The 14,001-nt window shown below is 37.4% G+C and overlaps 1 protein-coding gene across 2 annotated transcripts in view; it reads right to left on the bottom strand.

Annotated features, from left to right (window-relative positions):
• Positions 1-14,001, bottom strand: part of LOC136858446 (unconventional myosin-IXa) — an 842,620-nt gene that overhangs the window by 216,687 nt on the left and 611,932 nt on the right. The gene's annotated exons all lie outside the window — the stretch shown is intronic.

The following is a 14,001-nucleotide window of genomic DNA, read 5'->3' as shown; positions in this document are numbered from 1 at the left end:
AAAATACGCCACTTTACTTACATAAAAATATGCGGGCAAAACCACAAAAGAAATGGGACTTGCTGATTTGTTTTGCAAGTAATCGGTGATGACTGTCCCTCCATAGATGCTGATGAATCAAATGTTATTGAATTACCAGCCAGAATTTTAGGACACGATGATATCAAAATTGAAACTCATAGCAAAGAGAACTGCAATGGTGGAATAATTTGCCTTCTCTAGCACTGGACATGACTTCTGCAAAAGATATCATTTTCTACAAAGTTGCCATTCTTAATTAATTTGAAAATCATTGGGCTAATACCTGTAATTCAAAACCATATTCTAGCATCAACAAATTAATACTGAAGATGACAGCTAGTTACTTCAATTTCTTACATAATTCTTGAATTCCTTGAAATTATTGGTTTGCCTCCACATATTCTTATTCTACAAATTGGCCATAGTTATGTTCCTTAAAATTTGGAACGTTTCGCAACCCCTCAAAAATGGAACCAGATTAGGGCCTAATTCTAAGAAGTACGTATGAAGATTGTTTCGATTTGGAAAAAATAAGTGAAGATAAAGCTGGACGGAGAACTCTGATCCCTCGAATTGACCTAACAATATCCGATCAAACACTTCCATTTTCTTTCAAGAGGCATCAGTTTCCAATTTGCTTGGCATTTTGTATCACGATCAATAAACCTCAAGGGAAGTGAAGGTTTCTGTTTACCCCAGTCAGTTTTTGGCTATGGCCAGTTAAATGTTGCAATATCAAGAGGGCAATATCTTAAAGTTGCAGTAGAGCTGAAAGGTACAAGGTTTGAAGTACAAGGAATGCACTGCTGTGTGGTTTGGGTCACATAGCTATCAGCTTGCATTCAGGAGATAGTAGTGTTGAACCCCGCTGTCGGCAGCCTAGAAGATGGTTTTCTGTGGTTTCCTAATTTCACACCAGGCAAATGCTGGGACTGAGCTTAACTAAGGCCATGGTATTCTTCCTTCCCACTTCTAGCCATTTCCTATCCAATCATTGCCGTAACAGTTACAGTATGTGTGTCTGGGTGGTCAAGAAAATTGTAAAAGAATAAACTACAAAGAATGTCATATATAAGGAAATCCACCAATAAATATTTACCCCACTGACCGTCATATCTTGCCGGGTTTCAGCTAGTATCATTTGAAGTCTCTCGTTTGCCTTCACCACCATATACAGAGCAGCGTCAGTTGCTAACAGAAAAATGTGCTCTCTGCCCAGCTTGGCCAAAACAGATTCATTGAATTATCAAAGAGAACTGCAATGGTGGAATGATTTGCCTTCTCTAGCACTAGACATGAAAGGAGGAATGTATCTCCAGGTGGATATTCTTTCAGCATGCCAACAATCACATTTGCTATATATCTTCCATTCACATCTGCAGTCTTGTCTATTGAAACACATATCTTACTGTCTCCCATGCCATGCTTATAATATCCAACATCTCTTCATAACAAGGGGTCAGACAGTCCTTCCAGAGAATAGATTTATTGGAAACAGGATGCTTTATACATTTTTCAAGAAACTGTGTGATGCTTCATTTGTTAAGTTTCCTTAAAGAAATATTAGACAAAACCATGACCCTGCAGAGGTCTTGTGAAAATTGTGAACAATGTGAACTCAATGTCAGGGTTTAGAATAGCAGATATTGCTTATTTTTGAGTACAGAATGTCTAGTTACACAATTCTTACGTTTCATAGTATCACTATGTTGTAGTACAGTAAAGCATTTTTCTGTACTAACTTCTACCTCACACTCACAAACAAAACTCTGCAACTTATCACTAACTGAGACTTTCGCTTCAGCCACATTGAGAACAACTGAATGACTGAAGCTCCCTCTATAACCAAGGTCATTCAGCGTGTTGAAGGAGGAAGAAGGAAGGGCAAAGGAGAGAGATGTGAACAGTGACAAATAACTGCGAACAATAGCTCTTACATGCTAGAAACACTCTATACACTACTTTTCAATGGTTCTTCAGAAGAAGTATATGCCAGTCTATCCTGAAAAATAATGTCTAGAGCTTACTCTGATTTGTATAAAATGAATTCAAATGGAAATCACCAACATATGATACTGTGTTGTTTAAGTCATCATTCCACAGACTGGTTTGATGCAGCTCTCCATGACATCCTATCCTGTGCTAACTTTTTCATTTCTACGTAACTATTGCATCCTACATCTGCTCTAATCTGCTTGTCATATTCATACCTTGGTCTACCCCTACCGCTCTTACCGCACACACTTCCTTCAAAACCCAACTGAACAAGTCCTGGGTGTCTTAAGATGTGTCCTATCATTCTATCTCTTCTTCTCATCAAATTTAGCCAAATCGATCTCCTCTCACCAATTCGATTCAGTATCTTTTCATTTGTGATTCGATCTATCCATCTCACCTTCAGCATTCTTCTGTAACACCACATTTCAAAAGCTTCTATTCTCTTTCTGAGCTAGTTATTGTCCATGTTTCACTTCCATACAATGCCACGCTCCACATGAAAGTCTTCAAAAACATCTTTCTAATTCCTATATCAATGTTTGAAGTGAGCAAATTACTTTTCTTAAGAAAGCTCTTCCTTGCTTGTGCTAGTCTGCATTTTATGTCCTCCTTACTTCTGCCATCGTTAGTTATTTTACTACCCAAGTAACAATATACATCTAGTTCCTGTAAGACTTAATTTCCTAATCTAATATTTCCTGCAATACCTGCCTTTGTTCGACTGCAATCCATTACTTTTGTTTTGGACTTATTTTCAACTTGCACTCCTTACCCAAGACTTCGTCCATACCATTCAGCAGCTTCTCGAGATCTTCTGCAGTTGATATAGATGTTGATTCCCATAGGGAACTTGAAATATTTGTCCCAAATGAGTAAATTTATAATGAACCCGACTTAGCACACTAGATTCACAATTAAGTATTTATTTATTTTCCACCTAGTCGATACAATGATTGCTTAAGGCAATTTAATGGTTAAAAGTGGTACATGTTTTGTATATTATCAACATTTTCAGCCACATAACACTGTTTAGATGAAAAATATATAAATTGACAAAGTAATGCTTTAGAGGAAGTGTCCTTAAAATTAACATCAATCTTATGTTAATTAACATCAATCTTATGTTAATTTTAAGGACACTTCCTCTAAAGCATTACTTTGTCAATTTATATATATATATATTTTCCCATCTAAACAGTGTTATGTGCCTGAAGATGTTGATAATATACGAAACATGTACGACTTTTAACCATTAAATTGCCTTAAGCAATCATTGTATCGACTAGGTGGAAAATAAATAAATACTTAATTGTGAATCTATTGAAGTGCGATACGGACCACGAAGCTGATTTTATGTAATTAGCACACTAGGGCGAAATATTGGCAACCAGGAATTAGTTACCTGGAAAATTTATAATGTCCAATAATGGACCATTTATATTGGTATATTTTGCAGTCTCAGATAAAATAACAATATCATCGCCAAATCTCAAGGTTCTGATTTCCTCTCTTTGGATTGTGATTCCCTTTCCAAATTCCTCTTTGATTTCCTTTACTGCCTGTTCTATGTAAACATTGAATAGGAGGGAGGACAAACTGCAGCCTTGCCTCACTCCTTTCTTGATTGCTGCTTCTTTTTCAAAGCCCTCAATTCTTATCACTGCAGACTGATTTTTATACAGAAGGTAGATAATTCTTCATTCTCGGTATCTGATCCCAATCACCTTCAGAATCTTAAATAGCTTGGTCCAATGTTATTATAATGAGATATTGTTCAAAATATGCCATAAAATTTAAAAAAAAAAGCTTCAATATACATTTATATGCCCAATAAAACCCGTTTAATTTTGATAATGCTTGGAAACATTTTGAAAATACAACGCTACATGATATAATGTTAAGGCTATCTCACCGCCCCAGCCTAGGAAACCAAGAATAACGGGCTAGAGGATTTTGGTGCTGACCACATTACACCTCATAATATGCAGGCCTTCAGGCTGAGGAGCAGTTGCTTGGTAGGCCATGGCCCTTTAGGGCTGTTGTACCATGGAGTCCCCTGCCCCTCTGCCTTGTCTTTCTCTTCTTGATACCACTATGGTCTTGTTTTTCTCTGTACTGTTTTTCGTACCATACTTATCAATTTACAAAATACAAAACAAAAATCTTTAAAGGAGGAATTAATGATAAGTAGGGGGCAGATTCCTGTGACCAGTCATATTTTTTTCCTTAACATACCGGTAAATATGAAAAAAATTGTAAACCTCATGGACAGATGCACACTCGGGATTTTCCAATTCAGTGAGATAAAATGGAAAGTTTCAAGAAAGGAAAGCTTATGAAATAGTTATATACTGTACGGGAGTGGGAACCCTATTGAAGCCAGAAATGGAGTTGCTAAGGTTGATTATGCCCACCTTCATGATGCTGGCTACGGGTCACACATTGTTTACAATTCAACAAGTTATTTTTACGTCACACCGACACAGATACGTCTTATGGCGATAATGGGACAGGAAAAGGCTAGGAGTGGGAATGATGCGGCTGTAGCCTTAATTAAGGTACAGCCCCAGCATTTGCCTGGTGTGAAAATGGAAAACCACAGAAAACCATCTTCAGGGCTGCCGACAGTGGGATTTGAAGCCACTATCTCTCGAATACTGGATACTGGCCACACTTAAGCGACTGCAGCTATCAAGCTTGATTATTTTACAGATCTGCCAGTGCCGAAGGAACTGCACATCGCTTAAAGCAGGGTATATAGGACATTATAAATTTTCCTGCTAACTCATTCTTGGTTGCCAGCGTTTCGCCCTCGTGTGCTAGGGTGGGCTCATCAGTTGGTACCTAGCACACCTACCAATACGCTGGCTAGTGCATACCGTGGAGGCCACTGCGTAGGCTAACTGGAGCCACCGGCAGTGCCAATGCACTAAGAGACTTTGTCTCATCAGCAAAAATTGATGCCTGCTTGGCCTTCAGATGATATAGATATAAATATGATATATAAAGATGATATAAATATGATATATAAAGATGATATAGATATAAATATTTCAGATTCCCTATGGGAATCAACATCTATATCATAAAGCAGGGTATGCCGTAACCTTTTCCGAGGCAAGTTCAGAAGTACCGTATCATATATAGGATATTATTATGGTGGGTTCACCACTCCCTAAGGCATTCTGTACCTACTGCCAAGTGTAATGTTAGACCACTCCTCAGGAGTACAGACGCCTTTTGCAACCGCTTCACTGAAGAGCAGTCGTTGCTGACAGGAAGAAGTTTTTCCATTTGCATACGACATATAGATGGGAAATTATTGTTTCTATAACTTTTGTTCTGTACATTGTTTAGACAGAAAAAAAATTTCTGGTGATAAAGAATGTGAAAAATATAATAATTGTGAAAATTCCATTGTTATTCACAGAAGGAAAATGCATTAAACATAAAAGACAGGAAGTAATATTCTCCACAATTTCTATTATTGTATGTGTACAGTGTATATATTAATGGAGAAATCTGACATTCCCTATTTTGCTCCCCTCAATATTAGTATGTCACTGTCTACTTATAAAATCATATACAGTCTACTGTACACCTTGGCTATGCCTGAACGTAAATACAGCATTTCGAGAAATAATGTTTAGCCGTTTTGCTGTGATGTTCACAGATAGACAAAAACTTTCATCAATCTGAACACCCATTGTAGTCGAACAGGACCAGCAGCCTTTATCACTTCCACACTAATTTCATCTATTTTTGGTGTCTTCCCTATTTTCATCCTACAAACAACTAATAACACCTCTGACATGGTTATATCATCTACTGTTGAGTCATCACACTCAAGTAAGGACAGACAGGCAAGGCCACAATGACATCATAGGCCCCCATGGCTACGGTGGTAGAAACCAGGAGGGAAAAAATCCTGATATAATTCTGTGCATGGAATAACATACAAACAGCATACAAAACTCTTGGTCTCAGAAGAGAGACAGCCATAAAAGAGATGTTAGGCCCCTTTAAACAACAAGCATCATCATCATCATCATCATCATCAAAATTGAACTGAACCTATTTTTTTACTTTTGTATATCTAATCTGAGATAAATTCAAACTATGAGGTCAAAATTTGAATTGTAAAGACAAAATTGTAATTTTACTTATATACAGTAGATATCAATGAGGTTATGTTTCCATAACTCTCTCTCATGCATGGTGACTTCATATGAGTTCATTGCAGTTCTCATACATTTCTATACATTTTTTTTTTCTCAGTAGTACATTTTCCATATCTCTCATTCAACTTCATTGTCAATCTAACACACATAACAGTGACACCTCTTGTTTAGATGGCAAAACATAAAGTTAGGTCAAGAAAACCCCACTACTGTATGTGACAGTAGAAGGTACTACAACTATCTGGCCAAGGGTTTGGCAGCCAGTACCAAATCCAACAAACTAAGAAAGAGAACCAATGGCAAAAGGTGGAAGAATTTTCCCTTAGGAGGCTTGGTGAAGCCTTTGTGTAGGAAATGACACACAAATTCACCAAAATGCTGCTGCCTTGCAAGTGTGAAAGGGGACTGCCAAAGGCTACAAAGGCTAAGGAAGATTACCCCGACATTGTTAGGCCTAGCAATCCAGCTGAACAGAGCTGATGAGTTTGTTCATTGCTTTCAAACCAAAACAAGCCTTGGATGTAAAAGTGAGATTGCCAGACATGACAACAGTATCTACTTTGGAAATCAATATAATTTATTTGGAGGTCATGTGGAATAATTTACCAGCATTTGTGAGAAAGAGGAAATGTATGGGCAGCTCAGGACACATTATATACAGTAGAAATCCGCTATAGCAAGTACGGCATATAACGAGAACCCCGTTATAAATGACAATTTTTTGCTGTCCCTTCAAAATTCCTATATTAAACTGTGTATTACCCTTCGGTTACAGACAGGGCCCTATCACTGACGTATCCGTTATTGTATGTGTATGTTGGGTATTCAGCCCGAAGGCTGGTTTGATACCCTACAGCTCTGTCAACAGCTGTCATAAATAGCCTAGGCGTCACTGAAGAGGCATACTAGGGAAATGAGGAGCGAGGTAGTTCCCCGTTGCTTTCCTCACTGAGCCAGAAGTTGCTATTACATATCAGTCTGCCAAGCCCACTGAAATGCATGCACTAACTGACCCTATGAGCAATATTTTCACACCATTCATAACAGGGACTGGCTGCATAAGCAATGGTATTACTAGCACACTCATACCTCAGTCACTTTCATATTGTCAAAGCCAAGGATGAGACTGAGACAGATCGATGAAAGTAACAAATTTGATATAGCCCATACCGGAAGACATAGTGCACTGTGAACACTACATCTCACCAGCAAAGGCATCCGTTATTACGAGTGATTAAGCGTGCACGATTTTCCCATTGCCGGTATTTACGCACCCCAGCAATTATATTGTATACGATCGATTACTTTCGGTATCGTTCCCTCGCTATTTCCACTAGCGAGTTCTGTCGTCGACATTCAAAGGCGATGTTGAAGTCGATTAGTAATACCCGTCGACTGCTGGCCGTAACGAAAATTCGAAATGAAAGAGGATATATTTCGTAATAAATGTGTAAATAATGTGTGCGATAACAGTTGTTAACTCATTAAAAATAAAGGCTGACTACACGATCGCTTAATTTTAATGCAAAATAATGCAATTAAGTAAGAATGGGGTACACCTCGAGATATGGCAGAGTGCGTAATTGATTTCAAAGGTTAGTTTATATTTTCTCGTGTCTGGTTAAATTACGGAAAGGCTATTATCAATACTGTACATGTGACGGCCTTGTTTTGAGTGAAAATTCACCAAAGTGTCCACTAGTGTAACATTTCTTAATCTATTTGATCTTTTGTTAATGGTGGGATCTTGTAGATGTGTTTTGATGTCTTCACTCATGCAACATATTTTTATAATTTCCAACTAGACGTCTGGTAGAATTTTGAGGTATTTGATATGACTGATGATGCCCCACAGAAGGGGCAAAACATGTCTCAACTATTTTTAACGATGTTTAACTAATATGTTAACATCTTGTATTGTATTGAATAGGTTGAGTTAAAATAAATTTCTTCTATTATTATAAATTAAGTTAGATGATGCCGTTTAAAGAAGAAAACTGAATTGTTTGCCACAGAAGCCTCTGGAGTGATACCGTATTTCTCCTAATCCAAGACGACGTTTTTTCCTCAGAATCTCATGCGAAAAATCAAGGGTCGCCTTGCATTCGCAGCCTAACAGTACAGTAATGAATACCACTGGCAACTACCGCGGTAACCACACTGCTTCTTTTCACCCCCGCACACGCACACACAAAACTCGCTGACAATAAACGACTGCCCTTTATTATACATTGCTAGCCGCGACAACCGGTTGTACAGTGCCTCACTGGATCTTGGGAAATAGTGAAGAAAGAATGACGTTCTATTAGCCTTTACAAAAACGTTTCTCAAATCTGCAGAATGGCATCAAAACATGCGAGCCTTCGAATTCTCAGAAAGGCCACGGCTACTCAGTGGCAGAGTTATAACGCGTCTACTGTACCTGACGCTTAGTAAAATTAAGTTTTATAGATAGCAGGAACATTTTTGTGATGGATAGTCGTATTGTAAAGATATGTGGAACAGGTATTGCCAGAAAATTATCAACGGGTTCTAGTCGATATTATGATGCCAATTTTAAGTTAACACTCGGAAATGTAGAATAATCGTGCAGCCGCAAGAAAATACGACATACGAATAACTAAAGCCAATATTTGACGTTAGCGTGAAGACAAAGATAGCTAAAAAATGCGTACTGTACAAAAAATGCATTCAGTGGTCCACAACAAGGATGCTTTAAAGAAGTCGAAGATGAAATTGTGAGGCATGTGCACGAAAATCTGAAGGGCAGAATAGTCACTCTGTGGCGCAATAAACTAGTTCATTGACCTTCAACGTCCACGAATAGGCCTATACATGCCTGCCGCTGAAGTTGGCCGAACCCGGCAAGTGAGACGTGCGTGTAGCGATAATCGGTTATATCTGACGCTGAGTAAAAGTAACAGTTTTATAGACAGCAAGAATAATTTCCTGATGGATCGTTGCATTGTAGAGACGCATGTAATAGGTATTGCCGGCAAATTTTCAACGGGTTCTCTTCGGTATTACGATGCCAATTTTAAGGTAGTGGTCATTAAACCAGTGGAAATAAAGAATAATTGTACAGCTGAAAAAAAAAAAAAAAAAGGCATAACGAAAGCCAATGTTCGGCATCTACAAATGCGTACTGTACAACAAAGGCATTCATATGATTTTACAAAGCACTTTTTGAGCCTGATTTAAATTTTTTGAAGGTAAAAGTGGGATTCATCTTGGATTCGGAGAAATACGGTACTGTAATTCTTTCAGAATGAAATTAAACACAGGCTTCCATGAAAAATAACAAACAAGTAATCCATAGCATGAATATCATCCGCGGAAACGCAAGTTTTGAGCAAACTAATTGCCGTTTCATACTGATTTTAATGTGTATGGTGGTTTTTCCGACTTTCATACAAAACTCGGGTATAACGACAATCCGCTATAGTGAGTAAATTTTTCGCAGTTATGAATTCTCGCTATAATGGACTTCTACTGTACTTGAATATTTGGCAGGTTATTGGTAGATGTCACTTTCTCATGATTTAAATAATATGACCTGGCACGGAGGAGATTCTGCTCATGTTATTTGAAGGATGGAAGTAAGTGGACACATTCACATATTTTTATTTGATTGGAATCCAGGGACATGAAAGAAATTACAAAATCGAGACTGCATTAATTAGTGAAAGAGAATAACAATAGTTGGATCAATGTTACATACACCAAGGCGATGAGAGTACATGGTCATTGATGTCAAAATGGAGATATCGACTACATGATACTATCATAAGGAAGCACACACACAATTTTACTTTGGCAACTTAGTGGGAAGGATGGGACAAAAAAAGGGATGGCCTGTCTGCAATGTGATCTAGGAAGGAGCATCATGCATTATTTCAAGGAAGCAATCAACACGTCTTGAAAAAACAAGATTGTTACAGAAGTTGGAAGTGAAATAGGAACTCGGCACAAGTTAACATTGTATACTATTATACCTACAAAATAACTTAGTGCAATCGTAAAAATATTTGGAACGTGCATGGATACTTGATGGAGCGAGGGTATCATTGTTTAATAATGGAATTGTATGGTCGTGTGTATGACATGTTACTTAAAATTATGCTGAAGTTCCAGTGCTCAAGATACAGTGACCGGATTGCGATGTGTGTGGATGAAGAAGTCAGCATGATGGCAGAGCAGAAGACGATGACCCAGCCATTGAGATGACTCCACGCTAATGCTAATACCAACGCTAACCTTGAAGCTGATACTGACGATGATGGTGACCTGACAACGATGCAGTCAATGCCAGTCAAGATGGGGGTTCGAGCAACAAAAGAAAAGTCTGTTACTTAATTTCCCTTAATATCAATTTCATGATGCAATATTGTTTTTCTTTGTGTCTGGTTGGCCTTCACCTTTACAGGCGAATGTGTTGTGTCTCCATTCCATGCTCTGTTGCTCTGATTCGGGCATGATATGCGAAACCCACATTTCGTCTCTCGTTACGATCTGACTCAACGTCGTCACCTTCTTTGGCATAACAAGTCAAAAACGTCATTGAACACTTAAATCTTTACATAAACAAAAGGTTTGTCTGTAAAGGTGAAGGCCCAACGGACTCTGTCCCAGCACAAGATCAAGAACTCTTTGTCATCGGAGCAGGCGGCAAGTGTGTATGAAGAGGACATTCAAAGCTTAGTTGTAAGGTATGATAAGTGTTTAAACAAACTTGGGGCTATGTTGAAAAATAGAGAAAAGTACGTAGAATCTGCAAATAAAGGTGGTGTTTGAAAATCATCTTTCGTTGTGTAGTTATTTTCAATTGGCCCTTACTTAAAAAACACGCCTCGTATGTTTCACAAGGCTACGGTGAGATTATATTACTGAAATTCAAAACGTAGGCATTCTTTTTAAGAGGCTATATGTAGAACCTTGAGTAACCTATGGTACTTCAAGAGTATAATATCAAGATTAGCCAGATGGGGAGTGTTTCTTCTGTGATAAGTTTTGTTGATTGTGGCAAAATTCTCTTGAAGCGAGTGATTCAGTTTGTTAGAGTCATTGAATTTATGAGAGGTAGACTAATGTGACTGATGATGGATACAGACGCGAAGTCTTTGACGATGATGATAATAATAACAATAAGTTCGTATGAATATGACATTAATGGATTATGGCAGTTGATGGTGGATATATTGAGGTTAGGTGATCCTCATAAGGATAATGAAATGTGCATATACCAGAGTCTTCGAAGATATATGATAGGTAGTCAGGATTTGCCATGTCAATGTTATAAATAGCCGAGAGTCTTCAGAGAAATGTTGAAGTAGAACCATTATTGATAGTGAGGATGCATGTATTTGTGTCATTAAATAAATACTGTATTAGCCATGTTGAGTTCATCACAGAAAATAACCGATTTGAGAATCTAACGAGCAGATGTATAGCCCATGTTGGAGGAGAATACGTCCATTTTATGCATTAACATCATCTAAGTATATTCGTTTAAGTGCATGCCAGCGATAGAAAGTAGTCTAGATTTCTTTTACAGGTATTTTGATTCCTGGATGCAGAAGCAGATCTTCGGAGTATTAATGTTTTAATTTGAGGTGATTTGACTAGCATATTCACATGTCAAGTGCATCATCAACCAGGGTGAATTTGAATGTATTAAAATATATATTCAAACTCTATCCTATTCTTCACAGGGGAATGTTACCACTCCCATGTATACATTTTTCTTTTCAGGTGTAGTGTTGTGTAGTGTTGTGTATGGAAGAATCTCCTTCAATCAGATTTTTCTTTATTTATTTACATTTTGAAGGCTAATTATTTCTTTAACTGGCCACACAATGAGGAAAAATGAAATAACGGACTTATCTTAAAATAAATGTATATTATAACACGAGGACGGACAAGAATTCAGAGTATATGATTGGATTTGTATAATACATTTGAGAGCTAATTATTTGATCAGGTTTTAGGAGTCCTTCAGACCTGAGTTCAATTTATTCTGTAAACTTAGCTATGCTCTCTGGAAGGAACATTTTTATTTTGTTTTGTTATGAAGTCATTGCCTTTTGTGATATGAATGATAGCTAGTGCCAACTGGAAGGCAAATATGAGACTTATCTCATTTAGTTCTATAAATAAATACTTTGTAAACTTGATTTGTCGGCCTAATGTCCACCCACACTTTGTCGCGTTTGTGAACAAACCAGACCAAGGATGAAATTTTTAGAATATCATGTATGTTTGTGAAGAATATTTTAGACCACGATCCTCTTGCCTGATACCGATATTATTATCATGCCACTGCATGAGACACTCTTACATGTCTCTGGCCACCATACCATTATCACTTGATCGTGTTACAGCACAGTCTACCACTTGACCCAATCTCTGATCCTGCCTGAACCAGAAGAGTCTTTAATTTGAGGAAGATGAGATTGATGGAGAGAAACCCTGACTAGTAGAGGTTAAGTACAGCATTATATGCTGACCCCAACGGGCACAACACTAATAATAGAGTTTAAACTCGTGCCAAAACCTCCTATATGAACCTGTTCAGAATAACCGTGTACATAGGGTTACGAAACTATTTTAATCTTCTCCTGTAAAATTCTCCTCAAGTCACATAGGAGGATTTTCACTGGCAGCGATGCGAAGTGTGTTGTATGCTATGAACCTCATTTTCACTTGAAAAATTCCTGTTTCCATTGGTTTTCTTGATTACTAGAGATAAGAATAGAAATTCATGTTAAACTGATAGTCACTTGAGCCAGAAAATTGAAGTAGGCTTAACAGTAGCTGATGAAAACACACATTCGTCAGAGAAGTTAATCTGATAAATTATGGCACATATTGTCTTTGGTAAATGAATAATACGGCCTTTGCATCTTAAATGACAAAGAAGACAAAGATACATATGAACATGTAAATTAAACTGATCTAGAAAATTTACCAGTGCTTGTGCTACCAATTAATGCATACAGGATATAAACAACATCAAACAAGAAAAATGTTACTAAGATATTCAAATACAAGCGGGCCTCTATATAAAGGTATTCAGACTTGATGCATCAATGAAAGTCACTTCAAAAGAAAGAATTTAAAGTAGTTTATAGAGTATTTTACAATTTCAACTTCCTGAAATCATGAAAATCCATAGATTTGTCAGTAAAATCTCACCATAATTCATAATGTGTTGCTAACAAGTAGAGCCCAGATTTCCATGCAAATGCATGTTCCTATATAAGGTAGTTACACTTCTGAAACTTTGCAAATATTCGTTTTATGACTAGTCAATTCCAAATAACCGTACTTTTTCAATGCATGTTTGCATATTTTTGCCTTTCTGGGAGAAAATTCATGCAGAATGCATATTTTGTAAATTTTGGATCTAATAGCAAATAATTGGACATTTATAATGGATTACATGACTTTTCTTCTGACTCTGATGCATATATTATGTTAACTTATGTGATAGTGCCTTTTTTTTAACATTGGTTTGCAGAATTTGGTACCGTACATTCACGTTATTTGTCTATCATTGAGAGAGAAAGAAAATGTATTCCTGGTATACTACTTAACAACCAAAGTTAGATGTATAGTGGTCCATAATCCAGTTAGCCAAGCACCTTGTTATCTGTTGCTTGAGTAAACAATGACACAAGTGGAAAAAACCCGCGTTGACCACTCTAATCCTTAGAAATAAGGTGTCCCAGTAAAAACTGAACCCTAAATTTTGCACTACTAAATGACAGCTATTTCTTTTTTCCCCCCATCCATGTCAGGT

The sequence above is a fragment of the Anabrus simplex genome, chromosome 1 (genome assembly GCF_040414725.1).
Source record: "Anabrus simplex isolate iqAnaSimp1 chromosome 1, ASM4041472v1, whole genome shotgun sequence".
NCBI classification, from domain to species: Eukaryota; Metazoa; Arthropoda; class Insecta; order Orthoptera; family Tettigoniidae; genus Anabrus; species Anabrus simplex.
Note: the sequence above shows the minus strand (reverse complement) of the source record. Positions and strands in the feature narration are given on the sequence as shown.